This window comes from Ambystoma mexicanum, chromosome 10 (genome assembly GCF_040938575.1).
Source record: "Ambystoma mexicanum isolate Mex_15411 chromosome 10, UKY_AmexF1_1, whole genome shotgun sequence".
NCBI lineage: Eukaryota > Metazoa > Chordata > Amphibia > Caudata > Ambystomatidae > Ambystoma > Ambystoma mexicanum.
In genome coordinates this window covers 1,443,713,526-1,443,724,895 of record NC_090932.1, presented here as the reverse complement: position 1 = coordinate 1,443,724,895, position 11,370 = coordinate 1,443,713,526, and the positions used below count along the sequence as shown (strand labels likewise).

Here is an 11,370-nt window from a genome sequence, read left to right as displayed (position 1 = left end):
AAAGTAAAATTACTGAAACCAAATTGTATAAACACGCATGTTCCATCTGGAAATGGGTCCCGGCTATAGAATGCTATCTTAAGAAATATCCAAGTAAACAAACACGGAATGACTTTATGCGCTTCAGATTCAATGCCATTCAAACTAATCAAATTAACTGTATTAGAAACTGTATATTGGGGGACTGGAAATGGTGTTGTTTCTGTAACAAGGAAGGAGTGGTTGAAACACTACAACATATTCTGCTGGTGTGTCCTGGACTTTTATCTTATAGGATACTTTATTTCGCACAATTTGTACACTCAACCCACGATGTAAATAGAGAATTTATATGGCACAGAATGTTACATGAGAATTCACCAACTCTGATCATTCGGATCACTTCCTTTCTAAGAAATGTATGTGAACTTTGCTAGCCTGATGCTAAATTTGCTGTCTTTCCTTATTTTCTGACAGAAAGCACTTTGACGTTAGGGAATAAGTTCTTCTTGCAACTTCTAACCAATATTGTGGTGTTTTGGTATATCTTCCGTGCCGATTTGATTCATAATGAATTCTCTTTTTGTTTCTAGGTAAACAAACTATTGTTTTATTGTTTGCTTTTTAAACAAAATCAATTATGTAATTAATGTATTGTTTTGGATTCTCTTAGCTTTTATCTTTCGTAAAAATGTTGTAATCAACCGATACTGTAATTCGTTAACCTGGTGATTCTGTTCATTGTTTCTTGCTTTTCTCTTAAATTTTGTAAAGGTTTATTATAAACCAAAACAAATAAATAAAAAAAATTAAAAAATATATGTATATTTATTCATATGATAAAAAAGTTAGTCTGGCATGAACCTTTCTTCAGTAGAGAAATCTAACTTTGCTGTAGTTGATTTGGAGTTGTAGTAATAAACCATATTTGGGATCCTGCACACAAACTCAAGGGTAGATTTCTCGAGTCTCCCGTTTGTGGATGCGCCGCTGCTGGCAAAGTACAAAAAATTGTAAGGGGGCCTCACCAAATGTTTTGCCCCGGGCCTCACCACATCTTCTGACAGCCCTGGATGTAGCTTCTTATTTTCCCTGGCTCTTTGGAAAACAAAGTGGGGAATTCATCTCTCGACACCAACCTCCTCCTGTTTTAACTGAGAGCACCTGCTCATCTGTGCTGGGATCCTGCTTAATGTTCAGTTTGTGCGGGTCCTCCCACCCTAATACTGCCCACATTCTTCGAGAAAAATACACTCTGGCCATAGTTTGCCTACATTTGCATTCAATGGTCTTATTGATGTAGCCAAAAAATTTCATGGATGCTCCCCAAACACGGTGGGTCTGTTTGTTGTCCTTCTTACTCCACTTGGTGTCGATCCACCATGTCCTTGTATGTTTGAATGGGCAGAATGGAAGTCTGAATCTGAGTCAGCCAACTCTTGTGTTTCTTTTCAGTCCACCTTTATCAAACAATGTAGTTTGTGCCTTCTCACCCATGAACTGTAGGCCTATCTTCATCAAACGCGTCTCCGCTCATGTCCCCATCACCCTCAATGTAAGTAACTTTCTTACCTAGCCATTTGCAGGCTATCGCGATGTGGTGATATCTCCTGCAGTTTGAGCATTCTTTACTCATTGCAGGACAAGCTTTGTCATTTGCCAAGTGGCATGTGCTGTTACATCTGTGGTATTTCAGAGGTTCTCTCCCACCCCCTTTCTTCATTGAACTCATGTCTGGGTTTGTCCCTTTGCCCCCTCCACTGTACCGCATGTACATCGGTGGCCTATGCAGTTCTCGCCATTTCCTTGCGCCTACACGAGATCTCTTCTTCTGCTCTGGCTTCTTGGACAGCTTTATACAATTGTAATTCCTTCGCCAGCATGAATTTGTTCTGCACTTTTCAACAGTTGGTATGCACAATCAACATTTTGCAAATCATGTTCTCAGTATTTTCCTCAAACCCGCACAGTGCAGCTAACTGACACATTCTGGTGACTTAGTCATCTATGGGCTCTGCGCTCTCCTGTTTCCTAGTGTAAAACTTTAATCAGTGCAGCACAGTATTCTCCTTATTGGAAAATCTAATGATCTTGAAGCACATCATCATCATCATCCCCCACAGCTGATTCAGGCTTCAAGCCACGGCCTTGTTTCTTCCAGCAGTGTAGTCCATGCCACCCACTGCCTCCAAGTACATAGTAAACAATGGTTCCCATTCTGGTAATAGTATCACAGGCCTACCTGGAGACTGTAGAAATGCTGGGGGAGGTGCTGCACCTTGCATCCTAGAGATGCGTAAAGTCCTTGATCCTTGTCGCCAATTATGTTGTGGCTTCACATAAAATATAACAAGATGGGAATGTTGACTGATTTATTTACAGACACTTACTGCAGCTTTGCACACACAGCAAGTAATGTCTAAACTGCTCCTTATTGTAACTAGATACGCCAGTCTCTAATTAATTCATGTCAGTCTCACAGCCTATGCACTATTTAGTGTCTTAGGGCCGCTTTATGTGGAGGAGCACCGGGGGCGTCAACTTCCTTCCTTTCTCGTCTCGACCATTAACGCTCTCGGCGGAATGCATGTCCATTCCGCCGCAAAGTGAAAACTCGCGAGGTTACGGCCTGGCAAGGATGCATCCTCACAGTGCATTATTAAATTGTCTTAAAATAACCTATAAATAATTCCGAAAAAAATGTAAGGATAATAAAAATATCTGCATTGCTCATACCTTTCTCGCGAGTGACCTACTCGAACATGGGACAACTTGAGAAACCTCTATTTTGCAAATTCCGCAGCCCATTTTGTGGGAAATAGTAGGAATTGTATAACTTCTACTCGTCCAACATGGCGTGGATTGCTGCTTCACTTTGTGCTGCCATCTGTTGTAAAACGATAGCTCTCTAGTTCTTTGTTAGAACTTTGCTTAAGAAACACCCAAGACCGAGCAAGCCTGTGTTATAATCATGAGGGCGTGGCTTGATGATGTTTGTCTTCTCTCCATACCCATGCCCCGGTGAGTTAGGGGACGAGACCAATGAATGGGCGGTGCCAAGGCGTCTCCGCTTCAGAGAGTTTGCTGCTTGTTGGACTGTCAGGTTTAGAGAGTCACTGCTGACAGCGACCACTGTACCGGACTTTGACAGGTACGTCATATGCGTATTTTTTACTTGATCTTAAAATAAGGGAGAAGTAAGCACACTAGCTGCGCGTAATGGTATAGACCACAAACTCCCAGATATAATAAATACAGACATAGCCGTAGAAACAAGGAAATTAAAGGACTACCATTGAAACGCTCTTTTAAATTATTTCCGTGTACCGATCGGCCATCTTGAATACATGCCACTTACATTGATATAAAAGGATGATTTCCAAACCTGAAAGTTTATTTTGTGATACACGTTTGATAATTGGTACTGGTTTTAATAGTCATCCGGAATATACATAGATAATATTGCCTCAAAAGGGGCACACATTAATTAACTGGATTGTCAACTATTTTGCTATGCTCGTAGCTATATGGTAGTCAGTATTTATAAGCCGTATGCCGAGTAATTACTGATTTAATGTAGTAAGTGTGTCTTTATCGCGTCTTTGGACCATTTCTCTTGCATAATGTACCGTTTCTAAAATGGCTGGTCCGTTGTATATAGTGTAGAGCATTCTGTCAGCCGAACCTTGAACCAACTCCTTTGCGCTGCTGACTGGAGACAAACCGTCTTCCTAGCAACAGCCCGTCCTGCAAGTGCCGGAGGGCGTCTCATCCTGACTCACAGCGTCTGGTGCAATAGGTCATCACAAGTGGATGGAAGGAGGCGCCCTATTGGGCAGAGCCGGGAAACACAGAGTCTGTAATCCAAGCATTGTTTACGGATGTGCCAACTCATGACTTTATCATGTGTAATGTTCTAGATGCGAGCTGCTGTCCATTTCATTTTCAGTTTGTTTATTGTTGACCAAATGTCATTTTAAAATGCCCCATTTGTTACATATTTTACTAGATCCCCGTTAGATAGTACTTAAACAGTTTGCCACACAAAGTAAGAGATTGCCCTTTGCAGTTGTGGCCCACGTTTTTATTTGTGCTCATATCTATTTTATGCCTCACACCCCAACCCTGGAAGATTGGGTGATAAAGGCAAGGAATAACAGTGGTGGAAATGGCCAATATTTAAAGGGAGGATCTCGGACGTAGTTTGGAGGAGGGGACGGAGCTGGCATATGAGCTCCACTCAAAGGAAATGTTTAAAAATGGTGCAATTTATTTCATACTGCTTCTTTCCAAACTACACACTGTACATCAATTCCCATGTAAATCCCCTCCATGGCACTGGTACACCCAAAGCGCTGTTGGTAATGCAGTGATTTTTAGTACGTGAAGGGAACAATGGACACGCTTAACAGTAGAAGACTACCAGGGTAGCTCAGCAGGTTGAGAGAACATTGCTGAGATGTTATACATTAAACACAGGTTGTTTGTTAATCGTATGTCTTTGCAATTCCTTATAAATAACACGTGCTATAAAATGTGTGTGGGCATGGGTTGGGCTGGAAGCTTGCTTCTATTCCGTGCGGAGATGGGAGTATTTCTGCCCCTTTAGTGAAAATTAAAAGTTGGTACACATGATCCCACTGTCGGCACAACTGAAGCATTTATTTGTGATTAAGCAGTTTGACAAGCATGTAACCTCTTTATAAATATAAACTGTGATAAAGCACCAAGGAAGGGACACGAACATTACTGTGTATTTGTGTGGTAGTCGGACAAAAAAAAACACTTTGAAAGAAAACCTAGTGAAAGCAAGTTTAAGCAGCATTTTGAGTTTGGCAATAACTTCTAACTTTTTTTTTCTATGAAAGTGTATGATGCACATTTGTAAAACGATCGTATTGTTTGTTAGGAGCTTGCACAGCAAATAAATTCTGTTTTTTTTAAACCGTGCCCGGCATGTAGAAAACCTGATTTTAACAGTGATGCCCCCCACCCCCAACATCAGTAATAGTCATGGCCCATTGATTATTGTGGTGTCAATATCAGTTCAGAAGAAAGAAAACCGGCTGAGCAAATAGAACCTGCAAACACGTGAATGGTTGCTGGGTAAAGGTGCACACTTTGCACAGCGAAGCTAGCAGCTTGGGAAAGCCTTGGAAGGGCTGAGCCAGACCTGGTCTGAGATCGAGGGATAAATCGGATGCCGCATCTTGGACCGGGCAAGAGCTGGCGCATTGACCAGCACCGATGAAGGTTAAATCGTCATGCCTCAACCAGAGTCACTGTGGTGGGTGAAATCCTATTTTGCAGGTCTGAGGCCATTGAAATCTATAGATGGTTAAGGCGCTGCCCATGTTTATAAACTGACTTCCTTTCGGGTGACACCCGCCAAACGCTTGTGCGTTGCACGGAATTAGGTCTATACTTTGACCCGTACAAGTGCAGGGGTAGAGTACGAAGAGTAGAGAGGGTATGGTAAAGAAGTGCAGCTACAGACAAGTGCTAGAATAAAGTGCAATGGTACAAGTGCACCAATGTGTAAGTGGCTATGGTCCAATTGAAAAACTGTTATTGGCTTTTAGTCTGGTTGGAATAGCAATATCTTTGTCCTTTTTGACGCAAAGTCCAAAAAGGTGGATTGCATATTCTATCCCATCATCGCTGTGACTGCGCAAAATGGAATGTTGACATAAAGCTTAACTTGTGCAGGGATAGTAATTAAGACTGGAAGAGCAGGAGCTAAAAGCAGTACTGGGCATCCAGCAATTTAACCAGTTACCAAGAGCGACCATTCAGATAAGATGCAAACACATTATTGTGTCCATTAATTACAACCCCTTATGCTTTCAATGCTATATAGATGTGTCCTAATGTTTATTTATAGATTGTCCAAAACACAGTTAAATTCACATTGGTGCGTTTGTTCGGCATCATTTGACCTGGGGATCTAAAAAGTAGCTTTTGGAGTCAAGCTAATCAAGCTCATCCAGGCTACAAGCAAGAGCTAAATGACTCCCAGCTCCCCTCAATTTCGAACCCTGCTTGTGATATTGAGGGTGCTTATCTCTATAAGAGACAGGTGGAGATAGAGAGTGGATGGTCCTGTCTTTAGGCCAATAAACACGTTGAGCTTCAGATTTTGTGTATGTTAGGCAAGATTGTGTGCAGTACCCTTTGGAAGACTACAGCAAGCTTGTCCTCCTGGCAACAGGTAACCCAACCTTTGGTATAAGTCTGTACTACACAGGTTGGTAGTGTGGCTGAGCAGCCAGGCTTATCTGAAGAGGGGTCAATGTGAGCAGTAGGGTTTCTACACAGATATTCACAGTGATAAGTATTCAAATAAACTCTTACACTCAAGGTTTCGTGATTAAACCATTTGTAAAGTAGTAGACTGTAGTCGGAATGCAGGGTTCACAAGGTAAGATTTATTGCTGTGTTAACCTTTCCAACAGCCTCTCGTTATAAACAACAAAACATGCTTAAATGTGGCTCAGCAGGCTTGCTCGGAAAAAGGGTGAATCAATTCAGAGTTCGCATGAATGTCCTCTTAACCTTTGCTCCTCTTTGAAAGAAAAATAATCAGGTCACATAAATTCCTTTCCCCGGACACTAGCTTTCCATCCCTTCGCCAGCTGTCCATATTGGGTTTTAAAAAAACAAAACCGAGAGGGTAAACCCACGGAAACACTGTTCTTTGAAAATGGTTCTTGGCCAGATTTTCCTTGTCAGTGAATCCGCTTCTGTAGTGTTTCCCGGCGCTGCCGCTCTTCGAGCCTCTCCTGGCGGAGAGTCTGCCTCTTGATAAGGATCTCCGCGATGCCGCGCCTTCAGCCTCCTAGTACGCCCAATGTACATCACCTGGGGATTCCTCCCACTTCTCTGTGGTCTCCGGCCAGTGCTGCTGCTGTAATGAGAGACCCCTGATGAGTTTCCCTGGGCTTCTTTTAACTCGTGCTTTCCTCCTCCCCTCAGCTTCCACCTGCCTTTCCCACTTCCCACACCTGTAGCCAGCTTGCCTTCATACCTCCACCCTGCTCCATGCACTGTTTGTCCATCCCAACCTGTACTGCTATGGGTGTACCTGTCACTGTACCGCATGACAGGGCTGTATCTATACCGCTTCCCTTTGTTCATTTCATCTTTTGCCCCACCTGGTCTCCATTTCCCGTGGTGGTTTATGGGACCTGTAGTTTTGTTCTGTCCTGCTGATATAACTTTTTGGGGGCTGGGTCTGAAAGTTAGAATGGGGTTGTCTTTTATCTCCATTGCCTCTTTGACCTCCTCACACCATTATTTATTTAAGTCAGTTTAATAAGCCTTCTTCAGAAGGGAGCAATATATAAGTAACACAAACATATACTTCAAAATACACACTCTTAGTTTCTCTGAATCAAGTAGCCATTTGGGATGGCACACAAATGGTCCCTACACCCTGAGGTGACTTAAATAACTAGGACACTGTGGACATTAATATATCACTGGTACATTTAGAGCAATGCAGAGTTTGGGGTCAAAGAAAAGGGCTTGGAGGTTAAACAAATATTCTGAAGCAGGTATGTACTTTTAAACCCCCCCAATGCAGAGTAAATTAACCCTTCCTGGAGGAAAGGTAAAGCACAAAGTCAGAGGTGAGAAGAGTCTTTCGGGGAGCCAGGCCAGCCACTGTTAATTGAACAAAAGTCTAGGTGAGCTGAAGCACTTCTTGCAGGTAACAGTCTTGCACAATGTTTTAAAAGTCTTTGTAGAAAAAATCAAATCTATGTACGGCCACAAGCTTGGATGCTTGTGAAGAGCAAAGCTGCAAGCAACTCTGCAAAAGCAACCAAGACAAGTTTAGAACTGAGAACTAGCAAGGATACATGACAAGAGGTAAGTCCCCTTAGTTTTACAGTACCTTTGGTTAGAAGAAATTGGTTCCAACTGGCTTCTGTTCCTGTGTAGGTTTGCAGATCCTGTTGTTCCTGGGCCTCAGTCGTGGGGACAAGAGGGAGGACGTCTGGGGATTCCTGTACTACGAATTGAAGGTCGGCGGCAGCAATGGGCAAACTTCAGATCAGCGGCAGTTCGCGGTTTCAGCTCCTCCCGTCTCTCGCAAATAGCAACACTGCGGTTCTCGGATACCACTATGGACTTTCCTCGCAACTGGGGTCCAGCACTCTGTTAAGGTGGCTCAGGCTTGGTCAGTCCTGCTTCCGATCTTCCTGGAGCTCGGGTCCGGCTCAAAGACACTCTATTCTGGTGTTCCTCTCCCTGGCACTTTGCTTCCTGCAGCAGTAATGGAAGTATAGCCAGCTCTGAGGGGATTTCCAGATGAACTCGTCTTGGGGTCGATTGGTCCCACCAACCCAAGGGGAGAATTCATCCTTTATAGGTCTTCTCTAGTCTATGCAAATTCGGAGCTTCAGCACTGCAGCAGGGCTTTCACAGGGCAAACCAACGGTCCAGGAGTTGTAGCAGGCGTCTCTTCCAAGTTATTCATTGGATTCCTTTGTCCAGTGGTCAACTCTGCCTTCCAAGCAAAAAGCCTCGCCTTTTATTCAGGTTTCTCCCATTTCATTCACAGCCTAGCTGTCGCTCACACAGCAGGGTGGCTGTCCTCTGAGGACAGCCCTCCAGCCAATCACCCTTGGGTGCATTCCTGTAACCAAGGAGACCAAGCACGGGGAGTTTCGGGCACCTCCCTCGCTTCCTGCCCTGCTAGACCCGCTGGAGCCAGAGGCGGGCATCACTCTTGAATCCTGCCAAAGACAAAACAAACAAAGGGACCAATCCTGGTTTGGCGCGCAGAGTAAATCTCAAGAAGGACCTTTCCAACAAGAAATGGCGAAACAAAGAAGACCGGGGCCATTTTGACAACATGGGCACCCATGGGTGCTTTACTGCAGCTGCGATTGCAGCCCGCGGTAGAAACACATAATGGTAGAAAAAAGTAAACCACTCCCACCAGCCATTAATTGTAGGAAGGGTAACATAACAATGTTACATGAGAAGCTAGACAAAGGGGATACTAAGTAACCCCTTCAGCACCCTACTGTAAGATAGTGTGTGCTGGGTCTAGAAAGTTACAAAATGTAAGAAGTCAATTTCACTTTAATGCTCTTGGAAATAGTAGTTTCGCCAAGAAAAGGTATTTAAAGCTTTGGGAAATCTAAGGGATTTCCTGTGCCACTGCACTGAAGGTGCTGTGTGTCACACTGTAAAAGATGATGCCCATGGAGTTTGTCAGACTCCAACGTCAAAAGAAACAGAGTCCAAATCACATATAAATACATGAGAGAGTGGGGGAAAAAGGTCTCACTCTCTCCAGGATGAAAATTAAAAGTCCAGCAAAAAGAGCTGGGGGTTTCTAAGGTAGAAGTGAATTAGCACATTTTTGAGCATTTACATGATCAATTATAACAAGTGACATTGAGCGTGCAATTGATTATTAAGTAGCACAATAATAAAGGTGTGAAAGGCAGGTTTGTGCAATGCCTAATCTAAATTTGCTGTTTAAACTCTCAGAGGCAGCGCATATAATGGACCTAGCAATTCATTTTGAATGAGCGAGGTTTTTCTGCTTACAGAATAGGTTAAGCACTTGTGGAAGGCAATCAAGAAGATTCCCAGCATATATATGTGATATGTGTAAAGTACTTGTTCAGACTTTTGTTGTAATAGTCCAGGTGGCAAAATTAGCGTTGTACTGAGATCGTTCACATGTTCCATCAATCTTATGTTACAGGTGTTGGAGTTTATGTTGTAATCCGAATGTTATTGTATATTTGCCCTGCCTTATGATGATCACGTTTTAGTATATATTAAGGGAAGGAGTTATGTTTATCTCTGCACCTTAGGGTCTGAATTGAATGCTCTTAGAAAGATACGCGTAAAGATTCTAAATTTGCTGCAGTGTGCCCAGGATTTTGTACGTGAATGTTTGATTATTTAGTTGTCTGGTTATTATTTACTAAATCGGTGCCAAGCATTTCTTTTAAACACTTTATTGGATTATTACAAACTAATTAAAACATAAATTATGTAATAGAATCATCAGTCTAAAATCCAAACCAAGTTATCAGTGAGTGTATAATGTGGTTGTCAAATCCTATTTCTGTCTCTGTCTCTCTCCCTCCTTCTTTCACCCTTTGTGGTTCAATCTTGATTATTTCTATTTTATGCGACGATGGCAAGAATGTAATAGTCATCAAAAGTTGAACAATAAATGGTTTCGTTTTTTTGCCTTGACAAAAGCCAGGGCGAAACTGATGGCTATACATTCGGCATCATGCTTATGTTTGTGCCATAGGGCAACATGTGATTATTATATTTTGTCCCCATTTACTAACATTTCTTGAGAATACAAAAGGAAATGCTGAAGTGCATATAATTCTCAAAGTAACTAGACCCACTTTCTGATGATTAAGTTATTGTTTTGATTGTCTTTTTGATTGGGAGAGCACATGTCCAAGAGATGGGAATTTTTTTTTACATGTTCTCAGTAACACAGAACATTTTCTAAAACTTGAAGTTCCTTTCTTGATCACTTCATACATTGTATAAGTTGCAGCGGAAATACACATTAATCATTTGTGCCCATATGATTATCCATATTGAGTTATGTCGTAGCCAAATTAACCGGAAGAACTAAAGAAATGTACAAATAATATGGGAACATTAGTAGTGTCTGAAACAAATCTATTCTACAAGAATTTGTATGGTCTAAATGTGCCTTTTCTGTATTGCAGTAAAAGTACTAATATTTGTAAAATATGCAAGTATATGTTCTGTTAAAAGAAAATTTAATTTCTGTAGGTGTGTGTATTGTATGTATGTATGTATGTGTATATATATATATATATATATCTTTGTTAAAGGTATGCTATGGCTACAAGTAAAATCGAAACCCCCTGAAATTCGCCAGTTATGCTAAGCAACCATAACTCGCGCCACCACCGTGCACTGCTAAGACTAACACCCAGGACATCAAAGATGACATCACAAATATCATTGATGACATCACTGTCGACATCACATGTCTAGCCCCTTCTTTTTTCTTCACTGCCATATCTAGGCCAAGTGGTTTTATTTACGGACCGTCAGAAACTTAACTTTCAAAAGGTATTACATTTATAGATATTGCTATTCTCACATGTTCTTACACTACTTTCCTTGGAATTTAAACGCATCTTATGATGTACATATATAGGGGAAGAAGCTTGCCTGAAGCACAGCAATCATTTTTGTGCGTGAATACAATCATGTAGATTATACACAGTTGCTAATGATACTGCCTCTTGTTTGCTTACTTTACTCTCTATATAAGCCCCATATTTGTATGCATTGTAATCTATTTATGTTCTATGTGTATTAGTACAAATATGTATTAATTGATGCATTATTAGCTAC

At 41.8% G+C, this 11,370-nt stretch overlaps 1 protein-coding gene across 1 annotated transcript in view; it reads left to right on the top strand.

Annotated features, from left to right (window-relative positions):
• The first annotated feature begins 2,892 nt into the window (after positions 1-2,892).
• Positions 2,893-11,370, top strand: part of TRAFD1 (TRAF-type zinc finger domain containing 1) — a 621,343-nt gene continuing 612,865 nt past the window's right edge. The window contains exon 1 of the mRNA XM_069619500.1: positions 2,893-3,130. The gene's annotated coding sequence lies outside the window, so the exon portion shown is untranslated. The remainder of the gene's footprint in view (positions 3,131-11,370) is intronic.